The sequence below is a fragment of the Carettochelys insculpta genome, chromosome 1 (assembly GCF_033958435.1).
Source record: "Carettochelys insculpta isolate YL-2023 chromosome 1, ASM3395843v1, whole genome shotgun sequence".
Lineage (NCBI taxonomy): Eukaryota > Metazoa > Chordata > Testudines > Carettochelyidae > Carettochelys > Carettochelys insculpta.
The window spans coordinates 70,365,154-70,381,552 of NC_134137.1; positions in this window are offsets into that span (position 1 = coordinate 70,365,154).

The window sequence follows — 16,399 nt, forward strand, 5'->3', positions numbered from 1 at the left end:
TTCACCTGATTGATGACAAGCTTCCAGATGGTGTGAAGATTGTCTACAGAATGAACAGGAAGGTTTTCAATCTCAGGAGACAGAAAGCTAAAAGCGAGACCTCCACAACCTTAGCATACAGCTCCAGTACTCGAATGACAACATGGCTGTGATCTTTCTCTGACAGCCCTTCAGACCATCTTAAGTGCCTTCGATGAAGCATATGAGAATCTTGGCCTCACAGTGAACATCAAAAAGATCAAGGTGTTCCACCAATCTTCACCAAAGGGACAATCTCATGTACCTTCTATTGAGGTCTCACTGCAGTGCAGATGAGGACAAGCGGAGAAGAAGAGTGTCAGAAAGTGCCCCATGCCCCTCCAACAGCTACCATCACCTGCCTCTTCTGTGGTAAGATCTGTGGCTCCAGAAATGGTCTGGTCACCCATCAATGGACTCACAAATAGGAGGGTGACATGAAGACATCTTACTTGTTATCAAGTGACCACCATTTCAGTGTAAGTTGTAACCTTCATAGCTGAAGATGAAAACCTGAAAATGTCACTCTTGAAAACTGAAAACCAGAAGGTAAAAATTAATAATAACAAAAGCCACTCATATGTATTACCTTGAAAAAAATCTAATAATTTTTCTTCCAAATGATGATTTTTAAACACACGGTGTATCCATGCAACTTCAAAGTGCTCTTACTCCCAAACCTTTTTGAGAGTAAGGGCACTTCAAAGTTGCACAGGCACTTCGAAGACCCTGCAGCTACATGTCTTGCCAGTGCTTCAAAGTTGCTTCGAAGTTCCTGTGGCAAGAATTAGCCTTATGATATGCTTCATATGCATAGACAAGCCCATAGTTATTATCCACACAGGTATAAAGATACGAGGCAATAGAGAAGCTGGTCATAGCTTTTATTTCTCTCTCAGATCAATATACCCAAATAATATGTGCATCGAATATTTCTTTAAAAACAGTATAAGATACTTTTGTTTTGGCATATTTTAGGGCCAGGTTTTCCAGCAACTGAGCACAAAAGAGCTTCTGGCAATATTTGCAATAATGATACTACAGAATTCACGTTTTATAATAACCCTGACTGTTATATTGTTAGGCTATATCTTCACTACATCATAAAGTAGATTTTAAGGCAGCTGATTCATTTTACTGTGTCACTCTTTTCACTGTGAATGCCATTAAGTTGATTTTAGGGAGCACTAGGACTGATAATACTACAGCCACAAAGAGAGTCAGGGTAGTGCTAATTTCAAATTTAAAAGTTTGGATTAATGCTAATGTGGAAACACCAGTTATTTACATCCACCTTACCGGATTCCAGGGGTGTCAGGTACATATTCCACAATGCCCCCCAGCTGTCTGCTTTTCCCACTTCCATCTCTGCTGATCTCTAGATGTGAAGGAAGTAGTTAACAGGAAGCCTATGAATTTGAATTCTGCATCGGGAAACCCAGGAAATTAAAGTTGGCACATGGGCCCATTTTGAATTAACTTTTTTATTATCAGCATGGTGATCACATCTACCCATGAAAAAATAGCCCTACTATGGGGTGGTGGCTTCTTTCCTGCCAGTATCATAACCATATTACAGAATTTTTGATCAACTTTTGCTTGCTTCAGTCACATCTCATATCTTTATCGAATAGCCATTTTTTTCCTGAAAATATTTCTTTTACTGTACCTTGTAGCTGGTGCATCCTGATGACTTCTGCTAGCTCTCTGGCTGATGGAATTATATTTTATATGTATAATATAGTTACAGTGTTATAACAATTAATTTCAGTGAGTGCCTAATGAATGTTCCTCTCTTTAAAACTCACCAATCTTTGATAAATGCACAGGGAACATGACTATTATACTTTTAATAAGTTGCCAGCACAATTTATCAAGATTGTAAAGAAAAACTATATTTTTCACAGAAATTCTCCATGATTTTATGAGTCAGATGATTAGATAGATATGGACCACATCTGACTCAATTTACTCACGTTAAGTAGTTACATCGAGCTTAATGCAACTATTCACTTCAGTAAGGTGAGCAAAATTCTGCCTTTTACAGAATTTTCTAAGTTGTGACCTAGACTATATGTGTATGTCTACACTGCAGCAATCTGTCGACAAAAGTTACTGTCAGAAGATATCTTCTGATTAAACTTCTGTCAACAGATTACAGTCAGACAGCAAAGCAGATTGAAAAAGAGATCTGTTCTATTGACAGAGAGTGTCTGGATGGCCTGACCACTCTCTTGACAGAACGGCCAACTGGAAGCACAGAAGACAAGGTTTCCTGGTGACATGGAAGCCCTGTCTGTCAACAGAAGGCCCCCCTCAGAACATCCATGTGGCCTTTTTTGTCAACAGATTCTGTTGAGAGAGGCATTCTGCCTCATGGAGGAGAGGCAAAAGTCTGTCAACAGAAGCACCACATTCTGTTGATTTACTGTTGACAGAATGCATTTTTAATGTAGACACTCTGTGAGTTTTGTTGACAAAGCCAGCGTTTTGTCGACAAAACTCTCTAGTGTAGACATAGCTTAAGAGCCAGGTTCTGCTTGCTTGCACACTGACGTGGTCCCATCAAACTCAATGAAACTTCTCACATAAATAAACCAAATAAGATTTATCTCTGTCCTGCATTGCAATGTGCCAAATAATAGGCATTCTTGAAAAAACATGAACTTCTAATTTAAATCTGTGTGGGCTAAGGATATCATCAGGGTTCTCATAAATATCAGGATAATTAAACTGTGTTGATCTATATTTAAATGAATTAATCTCAGGTCCAAAAGGGAGTGAGTTTATTGCATTGATCCTAAAGCATTCTGATAGAAATTGCTCAGGGCCTCCAGCTTTTCTTTTTGGTAACTCTTTACACATTCTGAGGATTTCTTTTTTGCTAATTTCTTAATTGAGGAATTCTCTTTGTTCACTAAATGTTGATAGATTTATTTGACAGCAGATGACTTGTGCCTCTCAGCTCTGGGGCCACTGAAGGATAAGAAAGTATATTCAAATTTGCTTTTGGATTTTTTATGAAACATGACACCTTTGCAGTTTTTCAATTTAAAATTAGTGTTAGGATTTTCTTTTTCTCTAGTCTCATATCCAATTTATTTTTCCCCTTATATTGTTTCTCCATCTTTCAAGTTTCACCATAAAAATCATTTTCATGTCACTTCTAGCCTAATTAACTTCATAGCAATATTGGCTTTTATGCATCCAAGGGCAGTGCTTATAACACATTACCTCCATGCTCAAAGATGCCATGCTATAGTGAGCAGAAAAGCTCCTCCTTTGCCCTTGGGAACTGGAGAGAACAGATTTGAGGGGGCTTTCTGTGAGTTCATGATAGTCATCTTTTAGGTGGGCTAGAGGAAAAAAATCCTCTTCCTGCCAGCTTGACATATTCCCTTCATAGTAGCTGAGACACCCAGTCTGTAGGTTAGTTTATACAATTCATTTTGCCTCAGCTTGGCAAGTTCCCAGTGCAGGTAAATGATACCTAAGGAGTTTTGGTCCCTGCCTAGAATGGGAAGTAGATTAGCAGGAGGCCTCTCATAAAGAAGGTAGAGAATGGCATTTGGGCTCATAATGCTATATACAGTGAGGAGACACCACTTGTTCATCCACTGATCCTTCCTATGAAGAGAGGGTGATGGAGTCTAAGAAACAGAGCTGGGACTTGGTTAACAGGTGAGTTGGAGGGTTGGTGGCAGTTTGTTGACAAACTCTCTCATGTAGACATAGCCAACATCTGTTAGAAAAAGAAAAATGACCCAATCTTGATATAGAAATTGCCAGCAATGGAGAATACATAACAAGCTTTGGCAAACTGTTCCACTATCCAAAAGGTACATTTGATTTCCCATGTGAATTTGTCTAACTTCTGCTTCCAGCCATGGCATAGCTTTGTTATAACTTTATCTTCTAGGATGAGATGCTCATTAAATAACTTGTTTCCCAGCTAATCAAGTCATTTTTTACCCTTCACTTTCTTAAGCTTAAAAGATACGTTGAGTTCTTGGGTCTATGGATGTTTTCTCAGGACTCTTCTTTGAACCTTCTCCAATTTGTAGATATGAGAAAAGATAGTATATATTATATAGCATCCACCACTCACTTATGCATTGAATGCTGTACAATATCAATACACCGTAATATACACCACTCACCAGGCCAGTGGTTTACTTACATAATATTATATCCTCCTTCTCTTGTGCAAATAATTTTCCAGTTGACCATTCTCTTGAGTAAAAGGTTTGGGCATCTAGACAGCAGAGAAAATGTCATGTGATTTAAGTGACAAATGCCATATTATGGGTAACGGCTAACAAATAATCGAAGCAAACAGGTCATATACAGTTCACATTTGTTTTCATAAGCCCCTCAGTAATTATTCCTTATTAGCAAATACATTCATGTACATTATAGACAAAATCCTGGCAATTTGATATCAGCGACCAAGATCCTACTGACAGCATTGGGGCCCAAGTGTCAGCCCAGGGTTGGTTTGCAAAGATGTATGGATAGACAAAAAGAGGTAAAGTTATGCTATCTATAAAGAATAATTTAATTAGTTTCATTTAAGAAAATAGCCCAAGAGTTCCAGAACTTATTTTAACACAAGAACAAGATTGTTGTAATAAGTGCAGCAGTGACTTTATTGAGCATTAGTTGTTTCAAAATATTTTTCTCAGAAGAGAGTTGTTATTTTCTTTTGAAATAATGTCTCCACTCTTGGGCTTCAGACATTTTATCATAATCTCAGTAATTGGTTACCTTTGGAGCACTAATTTGGTATGATTGCCCTTACAAGTAGTGAATAATTATAATATGAAACATTTGTGGTTGTTGTATGCAGAGTTGTAGGCAGGATATTAAAGAAACAAGGTTGGTCAAAAGCAGACTTTTGATCATAGAAAGTGCTTAAACAAAGCTTGTCACTCTGACCAGCCAAAACTGCCCAGTAAAAGAATTTACCTCTCTGACCTTTTCTATTAGTAGTGGTAGCAATTTCACTTAATGGATACTGTCATGGCATTGAACAGCGAATGACAACTAAGAAAACTGAAGCCATTTTCTTCTTCCATTATACAAACTGAAGAAAGAAGAAGCTGTTAGGGACATAAGAGTTCAAATATTTGCAATACATGTTATGCCTTTTGCAGCAGCTGTTCTTTGAATCTCCAGAATATACCATGCTCTATACTCTACATCTGAGCAGCAGTTTCTAGAAAAACAATACACTCCTAAACCTCCCAAAGGAGATAAAAAATAGAAACATGACTAGAGAGGAAAACAAAATTTAAGCATGGGACTGATCAATATGAAAGGCCACATGTGTATTTTATTATCAAATCCTTTCAAAAAATCAAACTCTTATATGAGAAGCTGGAAATAATCCTGCACAGTTGCTTCAAATTATATTTTTCATCTTTTAATCAAAAAAGTGGGCTGGAGCAAACCTGAAACCCAGTGTACACTTGGTCTTGATCCTAAGCCCATTCAGATAAGTTGGACTTTTGCCATTGACTTCAATATGACGTTCCAGGCCTTGGAATATTCTCATAGACCAATAATAGTTTCTGAGGTTTTTCACAGATCATTTTCCTTTCTTTTGCTTCTGTGAGGATTTATACACACAACTCTAATGAACACCATATCTTTTTTTTCCTTTCACTATTCAGGGGTATTGGAAAAAATTATGTTTGAGAAAAAATGAAATCAAGATGAAAGAGGTGAGATTGAAAAAAAATGACTAATTTTTGTCAAGAGAATCATTCGGCTAAACATTATTGGATAGGGTGTATTTTTTCATAAACCCATGTTGATTTGCATTACCTACATCACTCACCTTCAATTCCTTTCTCAGCAAGACCTATATCAACTTCCCCATTATGTTGTCTGGGATCAATAATTGAAACTGCACAATCAAATGGGTGAGGAAGAATTTGAATTGATACTGGGGTCCAAAGAAATTCTATTCATATAAAAGATTTTTAATGATGGTATATTTCAAAACCCAAACATTATCTCCATGTCTACACTGACCCCCACTTCCAGAAGGGGCATGGTAATGAGTGGAGTGGAAGATGCATATGAGGTGCGGATTAAAATATTTTGTGCCTCACTGCATATTGCCAGGAGATCGCAGAAGAAAATGGAGGCTCTGAAGAAAGGTCTTCCAGAAGGGGGATTTCCTTTGGAAGGGCCCCCCATTTCCTTCCAAAGGAGCCCTGTCTACATGGCATGGCAGCTTTTGCTTCTGGAAGGGGATCTTCCAGAAACAAGATTTGCAGGACTATGTAAATGAGGCATGAGATATTTTAATCCATGCCTCATTTGCATCTTCCACTACTCTCATTATTATGCCCCTTCCAGAAGGGGGGTCCAGTGTCGAAGCGGCGTATGTAATCAGAGAACTTATCTCCTACCTGATTATATGCTGCAGTTGTGACGATGGTGTAATAAGTATCCATATACACACGTTGATCCTTTTTTCTGTTATTAAATATGTATATAATGAACTGTTCAATTGTTCAAACCCATTCTTAGACCCCAGAAAAAAGCCTTCAGAAACAGACTGCAATATGAAACTGATGAGCTGAACTTCATATGCAAATTTGACACCATCAAAATAGCTCTGAATATAGAGATGGAATTGCTCTCTCATTGCAATGTCATTTCCCCCTCAGGTACTCTCACCTCTCATCACTGTTGAAGGTGAGCCTCATCCACTTTGATTTACACTCCCATTTCTCTTTCCCTTCCATTCTTTTACTTCAAGCATCCAAGGAAGTGAGTTGTATTTCACAAAGAGCTTGTTTCCCACAAAATTTGTTAGTCTTTAAGGTGCCACCGAACTCCTTGTTGTTTTTGTTCAAAGATGAAGACCTAGATTTTCAGAAGTGGCTCTTGACTTTATGTGCCCAGTTTTGGGAACTCAAGAAATACATAAAAGGGTCATGATTGTAAGAGGGTGGATATTCAGCACATCCTGAAAATCAGGCTATTTTGGTCCAGAATGGTAATGTACAGAAGCCTGCGGGGGCTTCAAACTCCCTGGACAGTCAGTGGCAGATTTAAGGGTGACAGTTCTGAAACAAAAAAAAAATTAAAAATCAAATGGAGAGAGAAATCTCTGAGCTGCAATTTATTTGCAAATTTGACTCCATTAACCATGGATTAAACAGAGACTGGGAGTGGCTCACATCTTACAGAGGCAGTTTCTCTGCTTTGGTTGCTAATAGCTCCCCATTAGACTCTGACAAAGGCTCACATCCCCCTGTCTGATCCGACTTGTTTTTTCCTCTTTTGATAAGTACTGTTGATACTGGGCCATTTCCAACTTGTTGAATAGACCTCGTCAGCTCTGGCCATCCCTCTTACTGGGACCCCACTCTTTACATACCCCTCTGAAATCACACCCCCATTCAAGCATCTGATGAAGAGGGTCTTTGCCCACGAAAGCTTGTGCTCCAAAATATCTGTTAGCCTAAAAGGTGCCGCAAGACTTCTTGTTGTTCTTGAGGCTATTTTATGGTGTCTTTAATTCAGCACTTAAAATCAAGCCACTTCAACTCACTAGTCACTAGTAAAAACTTAGGCCAAAAGCTTTCATAAAGTGAACAAATATTGCAAATTGTGTAGCAAGAGGAATCACTTTATTTATTTTTTCATAATTTATTGCAATTAATATGCTACATAGTTTGGAGGAAAAAATCTAACAGTGAGATAGAACTGTGATAGAAGAGAAGCAGCAGTAATTGTTAAAGCACTTAGCTTATTAAGAAAGGACAGTGACATTAGGAATGAAAACAAATCACCTTCCAATGCATAATTTTGGAAGATATTCCAAAGCAACAGGTGTTAGATGGGTAAAACGCCATCTCCATGACACTAGTGTGCTGGTCAGAACTCCTTAATTCATGCAATCTGCTATTTTTTCTTTGTCTTATTGTTTAATTTGCTTTTCATAAAAAGTAGTGTAGAAAAAAGATAGGAAGAGATGAGATCTATCTATGACTTCTGCAGTTGGGAAGAATACTGTGGCAATTGCCACTTAGCCCTAATGGTTGATCCACAGACTTGTGTTTTCCCACTGACACTTCATCTGGAACTCTTAAAATCTCATTGTATCATCATAACAAAATTCTGACCCTTTTTAATCTGTCTGTGAGTATGCAGATCTGTTGTTCTCAACTCAAGTGTGTGGTTCCAGAAATGTTTTTTCTGGTCTATGAGAAAAGACAGTGTATTAAATTATAATCACTTCTATGGCTATGTCTACACGTGCCCCAAACTTCGAAATGGCCATGCAAATGGCCATTTCGAAGTTTACTACTGAAGCACAGAAATGCATATTCAGTGCTTCATTAGCATGTGGGTGGCTGCGGCACTTCGAAATTGATGCGTGCCTCCGCAGCGCGGCTCGTCCAGATGGGGCTCCTTTTCGAAAGGGCGCCGCCTATTTCGAAGTACCCTTATTCCCATGAGCTGATGGGAATAAGGGGACTTCGAAGTAGGCGGCATCCTTTCGAAAAGGAGCCCTGTCGGGACGAGCCGCGCGGCAGAGGCGCGCATCAATTTCGAAGTGCTGCGGCCGCCTGCATGCTAATGAAGCGCTGAATATGCATTTCAGCGCTTCATTAGTAAACTTCGAAATGGCCATTTGTATGGCTATTTCGAAGTTTGGGGCATGTGTAGACACGGCCTATATTACTTATAATTGCTTTAAAGCAATGGTGCTCAATCAGGGACATATGGATGACTTCCACAGGGTACATCAGCTTATCTAAATATTTGCTTAGTTTTACAACAGGCACAGAAAACCACTGGCTTAATCAGTATAAATTAAATCTTTCTACAATGATTTGTTTATATGGGTCTCTATACTACACACTGAAATATAAGTACAGTATTTGTATTCCAGTTGATTTATTTTACAGTTATATGGTAAAAATGAAAAATCCGTGAAACCTTTATTTTCTTTTTATCTGATTTTATAGGAAAGCAGTTTTTAAGAGAAGTGAAAGTTGAGGATCTGCAAGGCAATCAGACTCGTGAAAAGGAAAGAGAAGTCTGAAAAGACTGAATGCCACTGCTTTAAAGAACCTGAAGCACATGGCACTTGTTTTAATTTCCAGTCATTTATAAATATATCTAATTAAGTAAACATGGGTTTGATGATTACTGTAGTAGCACTGAACGTGGACACTGGACAATACCTCTCATACTAAATACTGCTGTGAGGTACTCTCCTTAGGTTAGTAGTATTGATCCCATTTTACAGAGAGGTTAAATCAGCTGGGCAGAATTATCAATGTGAGCAGAGTTAGAGCTGGAATTGAATTTTCATAGTATATTAGACAACACTGGATTGCCTGCTTTCACAGTGTGTCAGGTGTGTTTGAAAACATTTCCCTTCATCCCAATCTACATCCTCTGATTTTTCAAATTGACATGCAGGTTCCAACAACTGCAAAAACACTAATCAAAACCCAGTAGAAATCATTGACATTGATCTAGTGTTGTTTTAAACCCTTCCAACATGACAAATGTGACATGACTGTGATGCAAGACAGTAAATTGGTCCAGATTCACACAGGCCCAAGTGCATGTGAAAGGCACATGAATCTTTCAACAAATCCTGTCTGAGTTTCAAGTTTTTAATGAGGCACAATACCAGGTGACTTTTAGTTTGTTCAGGGTTTTGCTGTGAATATTTGCATTGCATTTCTCAAGAGTTCCTGACTTCCCATCCTGTGGCAAGACAGCTCTCATCTGTCTCTTTACAAAAAGTTATCCTCATCCTGAAAAGATTGAAAATCAAATGCTTCCTGATGTCCCTGCATCTGAAAAATGCCTTGTTTGTTATTATCACTGTATGGAACATTGAGTGTAAAGAAAAGTTCTTCCCCCAAAGACTTATAAAGTAAAAGTCAGACTCAAGAAATGAAGATGAAGGAGTTAATGGATTGACTGGAATTTTTTAAAGAAATCATTCTTAGGATACAGCCCGAACCACTTAGCTATGTAATATCCAGGTGTTTCAGAAAGGTTAAGACTGTGGGCACAAAAAAACTAAATTAATTTCAAGTAGATATTTGAGTGAAGAAGTAGTGTGACCTTGCTGTTCTGGGACTGGAAAGTTGTTCCATGCTTAGTACAGGGATGTCAATGGAAGAAGGAAATGATGAGAACATTGAGGCTGGTATCACTGGTGGAATTCAGAGTGTAGCATTTACAATTATAAACAAGATTTGAAACATAGGTCGGTGAAGAGTTGAGGAGGGCCTTGAAGGCAACAAGTAACAATTTAATCATGATGCCATGGGAAAAAGGGATCCATTAGTTATGTTTCTTAACTTTGTCTCATCACAAAACCTCTCTGATGTTAAAACTAGATGTACCTGTGTCTCAGATAAACTTTGTTTCCTCATAGGTGTTTGTTTTAAATTAGTGACTTTTTGTTCAACCCATTTTAAAGTCCAACATCACACAACTGGGCTTGGACAAGATGAAAGGTTGACTTGAGGAGCACACAATAGAGAATAATCTCTGCTGTATTATAAACCACTCATGTTCATGGCTATGATTACACTCCAGCTGCCTAGAATGTAGATGTGGTATGTATGATATTTCCCTGCTATTCATTATGGAGAGCAATGAAATTTGGAGAGTGCATCCAATATCATTTGTGGTCTCAGCTCTTAAACATTACTTCCCAGATTGCTCTGTCCTGCAGATTATGTGCTCATTCTGATATAATTCCTGAACGTTATCCTATCACTTCGCCTACAGGAAAAATGGGAATGTTTCCCATGAACATAGCAAAATAAAGTTATATATTTGTATATCTCAAACCAGCAGGGATATGTGGTAGTTACCCGTACACCTAAGTATTAATTATCCAGTGACACTTCATGGAGCATTTGCCTTTTACATATCCTGGGGGATATGATCTAAAGAGGATATTAAACATGGTTTAGCTTAATAGAGAGACATTTTAATACAACCTATGTAAGTCAAGTTCTGTTTAGGAGCTGCAATATTAAAAATAGGTGCCAGTACTATCATAATTCAATTGGTCTAGTAACAGATCAAAGATCCAAATGGAGTAGAAAAATATGCATTTAATGAAAGTGTACTGTATTAGGCTTTTTATTTGTTAATTGAAGTTCATGGCACATATTTGCATGCTCACTTCTTATGGTGTTGGCATCCCCTAGGATACAATATAAAACCAGGAAAGAACTAGGAGTGTGACTCTATCTGTATTTATATTACAGCTATGATCAAGAGTTTATTTTCTGAAACTTTTCTGCTAAATTCTGTTTTGTTATTTTTTTCCCACCATAGTTACCTTGTCTTTTGTCATCTGCCACCAGAACTAAAAAATTTAAAAGTGCTTACATAATATAAATTTGGCCAGAGGCACATAAATCACATATGTACTACTGAAAGATTACAAAGCTTTTGGGACAGGGAATTTATCCTAGGTATTCAAAGATATTGAGGTGCCTACCTACCACTGATCCTCAAAGATATTTAGTCTTCTAATTCCCATTAGAAATTCCCTGTTAGGGCATGATTCAACTTGCACTGAAGAAGGTCAGGTGACTTACACATGAGTTTATCAGCAGTTGGATTATTTCCCTAAACTCCAATCCAGCACGAGTTCATACATAGTTCCTTATAGCTTCAGCTGAATTACTCGTGTGTGCACAAGTAAGTGTTCACAAAAGTGGGGATGTTCACCTTCTACAGATATATTATAGGATGCTCTGCTTTGGAGTTAAAAACATTGATCTGTACCAGTTGATTTACTATCACCTCTGCACTGAGACTAGAACCCAGTTTTCCAAAAATCAGTACAGAGCATGCCACTTAGCCGCAGTGCTGGCCATGCCACCTGGCCTATAGGTTTTTAATTTTGGAAGGTTTTTTTTTATTTTGCAAAGCTGTATTAATTTTTATCGTAATCACTGAAAATTAAATGTTTATCATAAAAGCAGGTAAAGCATAATAGAAAACTGTGGAAAGACCAAGAGCTTTGAATTTAAAGACATATTTTATTTTTTAATGGTGACTATACAAGCAGAGTGTATCCTCTGCAGGTTGTTAGGTACAGCAGGAAGTTATCATACTGTGAGCAAATATGGTGTAGGTATATAATCCTTTATGTATGTATGTATGTATATAACCCTTTACCCTTATGTATATAAACCACGAGAAAAGCTGCAGACTCAAACACTGCCCATAGATTCTGACTGCCACTGCTATACTGCTAATCACCATCTCTCAAGAAGAAAAGAGGGCATATATGTACATGAAAAACAATTAGCCATATATATGTGTGTGTGTGTATATATATATATATATATATATATATGATTATTTCCCTAGCCTCCAATCCAGCACGAGTTCATACATTCATACGTTCAATCCATATATATATATATATATATATATATATATATATATATATATATAATCGTCAATAACCATGGGCTCAGCTCCCCTTGGTGTCTGATTCCTCTCTGACTATTTTCTTCCTATATATATGGTTAATCTTTCAGGATTCATACAAACAAGACCAAAAGACCAATATAAGACTGCATTTGAGATCTGACTACTCAGTGGCTTCAGTATAGCAGGAAACCAGTTTGAGGGGAAAATCCATTCTTTTAACAAAATAAGCAATGAGTTTGGAGAGTTAGAAAATGAAGTATAGAAAACGATTTCTCGTACAGTTCACCTTTACGTCATTTCTTCCCTGGAGTATCAAGCAATGTTACAAAATACTGTAACAACACTAATTATTTTTAATAGGATCTTATGGATTACAATGAAAAGCCAAACTGCAATAAGTCATACTGCATGTCATAGCTAGTAGGATAAGAAAGACCTACAGGATATTGAAGTAGAAAGTAGTGCAGTAATTACTGAAAAGGGCTGCATGCACATTTCTTCATTACGGACACTCGGGTGTTGATCAGCAACAATGAAGCTTATATACATATTATTCAGTACATTGCAGGATACATAGAAGAAGGTAAGGTTTATTCAGCCCAGTAAATCCCTTGTGGAGATACATGGCTTGAAAAGTGCTGTCTACCAATATGCTCAAGCTTTTGCTTCACATAACTTGGAGAACTAGGGAGTCCAGGAATTCTGAAATAAGTACTAAATCCACTGTCTGGAGAGTTTGATGAGAGAAACACTGTGAATAAAAAAGTTATAAATATCTGGAATATTTTGAAATTGAACAACTGATACAAACAGCCACTGCCTCTGTGCTGGCCCATGACTGAAGGCTTTCAGATTTCACAATCCTGTTCCCATCACTGTTTGCCAGTCACCATAGGGCTTAATTTTAGGAGAGTGGGACATAGGAAGATGTCCGTATGTGACTTTTTTTAATGTGGGGTTGGGGACTGTTGCACTGCAGCCACCACACAATCCTTGATGGATAGAAGGCTCAGGTCCAGTAGCGTGGGATCTACAATGACTGGGAGTCCCTTCAGGGAGCGGGAGACACCCTTCAGCATTTCTCTCTGATTCACTGAAACGCACAAGCACACTTACTATGACAAATGGATGATCTGGAGAGTGGGGGTGATGATCTCACATTTACCATTCCACTAGCATAACTGACTGGTTATGCATCAGGATTGGTTCAATGAGAACCAAGAGGAAATATGTTCAGCACTGGGAGTAAAGAGAAAAGCCTTTATCAAATGGCAGAATGACCCCTCCTCAGTCTCCAAACGGGACCATTTCAAGCACCTTCAGAGCAAAACACAGAAAGACCTCCGTCAGATACAAAGCAGCTGGTGGGAGAGCAAAGCCAAAGAAATTGAGCACTATGCTGAGACCCACAACTCAAAGATGTTCTTTAGCGCTATTAAGACTGTCTATGGACCTCCTAAACCAAGGACTACCCCATTGTTCTCATCAGACAACACAACACTGATCAAAGACAAAGAGGGCATCAACGAAAGATGGCGAGAACACTTCAGCAACCTCCTTAACAGACCATTGGCTGTGAAAAAAACGTCCTCAGTGAAATTCCACAACAACCCGTCCTGACAGATCTTGACTTTCTGCCCGCTATAGATGAGATTAAGAAAGCTGTTAGCCAGATGAGTTCAGGAAAAGCTTCTGGAAAAGATGGGATGACAGCAGAGATACATAAAGCGGCAGGTCAAGCAGCACTAGCAGCGTTCCATAGCGTGATCATCAGCATCTGGGAGGATGAAAACATACCACAGGACCTCCATGATGCTATTATTGTCTCCCTTTTCAAGAATAAAGGCAGAAAAGCAGAATGTGGAAACTACAGAGGCATATCCCTCCTCTCCGTTGGAGGGAAGATCATCACTCACATCATCTTGAACGTCCTAATAGCCAGTAATTATGAGGCAAATCTACCTGAAAGTCAATGTGGTTTTCTACCTGGCTGGAGCACAGTCCACATGGTGTTTGCTGTCAGACAAATACAAGAGAAGTGCATTGAACAGAACGTGCACCTGTATGCTGTCTTCATAGATCTGACAAAGGCGTTTGATACCTTCAACAGGGAAGCCGTTTGGACCATTCTAATATGACTTGGCTGCCCAAGAAAATTTGTCCAGATTATACGTCTTTTCCATGATGGCATGACAGGCGAAGTACTGTTTGATGGAGCCACATCAGCCCCCTTTAACATCACCACCGGCGTGAAACAAGGATGTGTTCTCGCTCCTGTCTTATTTAACCTGTTCTTTGCATGCGGCCTTAACCATGCAATGACAGATCTGGACCAAGGTATATACTTGAAATACCGGCATGATGGTTCACTTTTTGACCTCCGTCGCCTGAATACAAAGACTAAGGCAGTGCAGAAACTCCTTTGTGAGGCACTCTTTGCCAACGACTGTGCCCTTATGGCTCACACAGAAAATGATCTTCAGCACATTGTCAACAAGTTTGCTGAGGCCTCACAACTTTTTGGACTAACTATCAGCCTTGGAAAGATAGAAGTTCTCCATCAACCTGCACCTGGATCAAATGCTCCTGTCCCGAGTATCTCCATTGACGGCACTCAGCTTAAAGTAGCGCAGAACTTTAAACACCTGGGTAGTGTCATATCCGGTGATGGATCACTGGATAATGAGATCAACACGCGAATATTCAGAGCGAGCCAGGCACTTGGCTGTCTGCGTGTCAAAGTTCTAAATCATCACAACATCCGGATGTCAACAAAACTGCTTGTGTACAGAGCTGTTGTTCTCTCATCTCTTTTGTATGGGTGTGAAACATGGACACTACATAGGCGTTACATCAAGCAGCTCGAAGCATTCCACATGCACTGCCTCCATAACATCATGAAGATCTGCTGGCAAGACAAAGTGCCCAGTCTTGAGGTCCTCGAGAGATCCCAGATGACAAGCATCGAAATGATGATTATGAAGTCACAACTATGTTGGACCAGTCATGTCAGCTACATGCATGCCAACAGAATCCCTAACCAGCTTCTGTACGGTGAACTCTCTCAGGGCATCCGGCGTATAGGTCGTCCATGGAAACGCTACAAGGATACCATCAAAGCCAATCTGCAGTACAGCAGTATCAAACCTAGGGACCTTGAGGACACCACCCGTGGCAGAACACAGTGGCATGCAACAGTCAGAAATATCTGCATTGCCTTTGGGGAAGACCGCTGCTGGCATCTACAAGAGGCATGCGAACAACGTCACAGAGCATCAGCAATGCACAACCCACTGATTGTGAACTTCCCATGCACCATCTGCGGCAAAACGTGCACCTCTAGAATTGGCTTATACAGTCACCAGAGGCACACCATGAGACCAATAACAGAAGATCTGCACAGATTTGTCATCATCTGATCAATGGACTACCATTATCTAGCATAACTGAAGGATTTTTAACAAAAGGAATAAAAGTTTGACATTTTAAATCTGTAAGATTTTGGGAACTAGCATCCAAGAGTTTTTGAAGAGTTGGGTAAGGAGCTCACTGAACTGCTATTGATAATTTATGAGTAAGGCTTCAAGCACAGGGGATATTTCAGAAGAATGGAAAAAAGACAACATTGTGTCAATTAAAAAAATACAAATGGGAGACCTCAGGTAGTTATAGGGGAGTTAGCCAAATAACAATCCCTAACATTATAATATAAAAGCTGACATAGAATTCAGTTATTAAATCATCAAAGGCAATATAATTAATGTAAACCAACATGTTTTTTATGGCAAATTGATCCTCTCAGACTATTTTGGTATCTATTTTTGATGAGATTATATATTTGGTTGACACATATAATAGTTTTGATGCAACATACTTAGGTTTCAGAAAGCTGTTTAACTGGGAACATCACCATATTTTT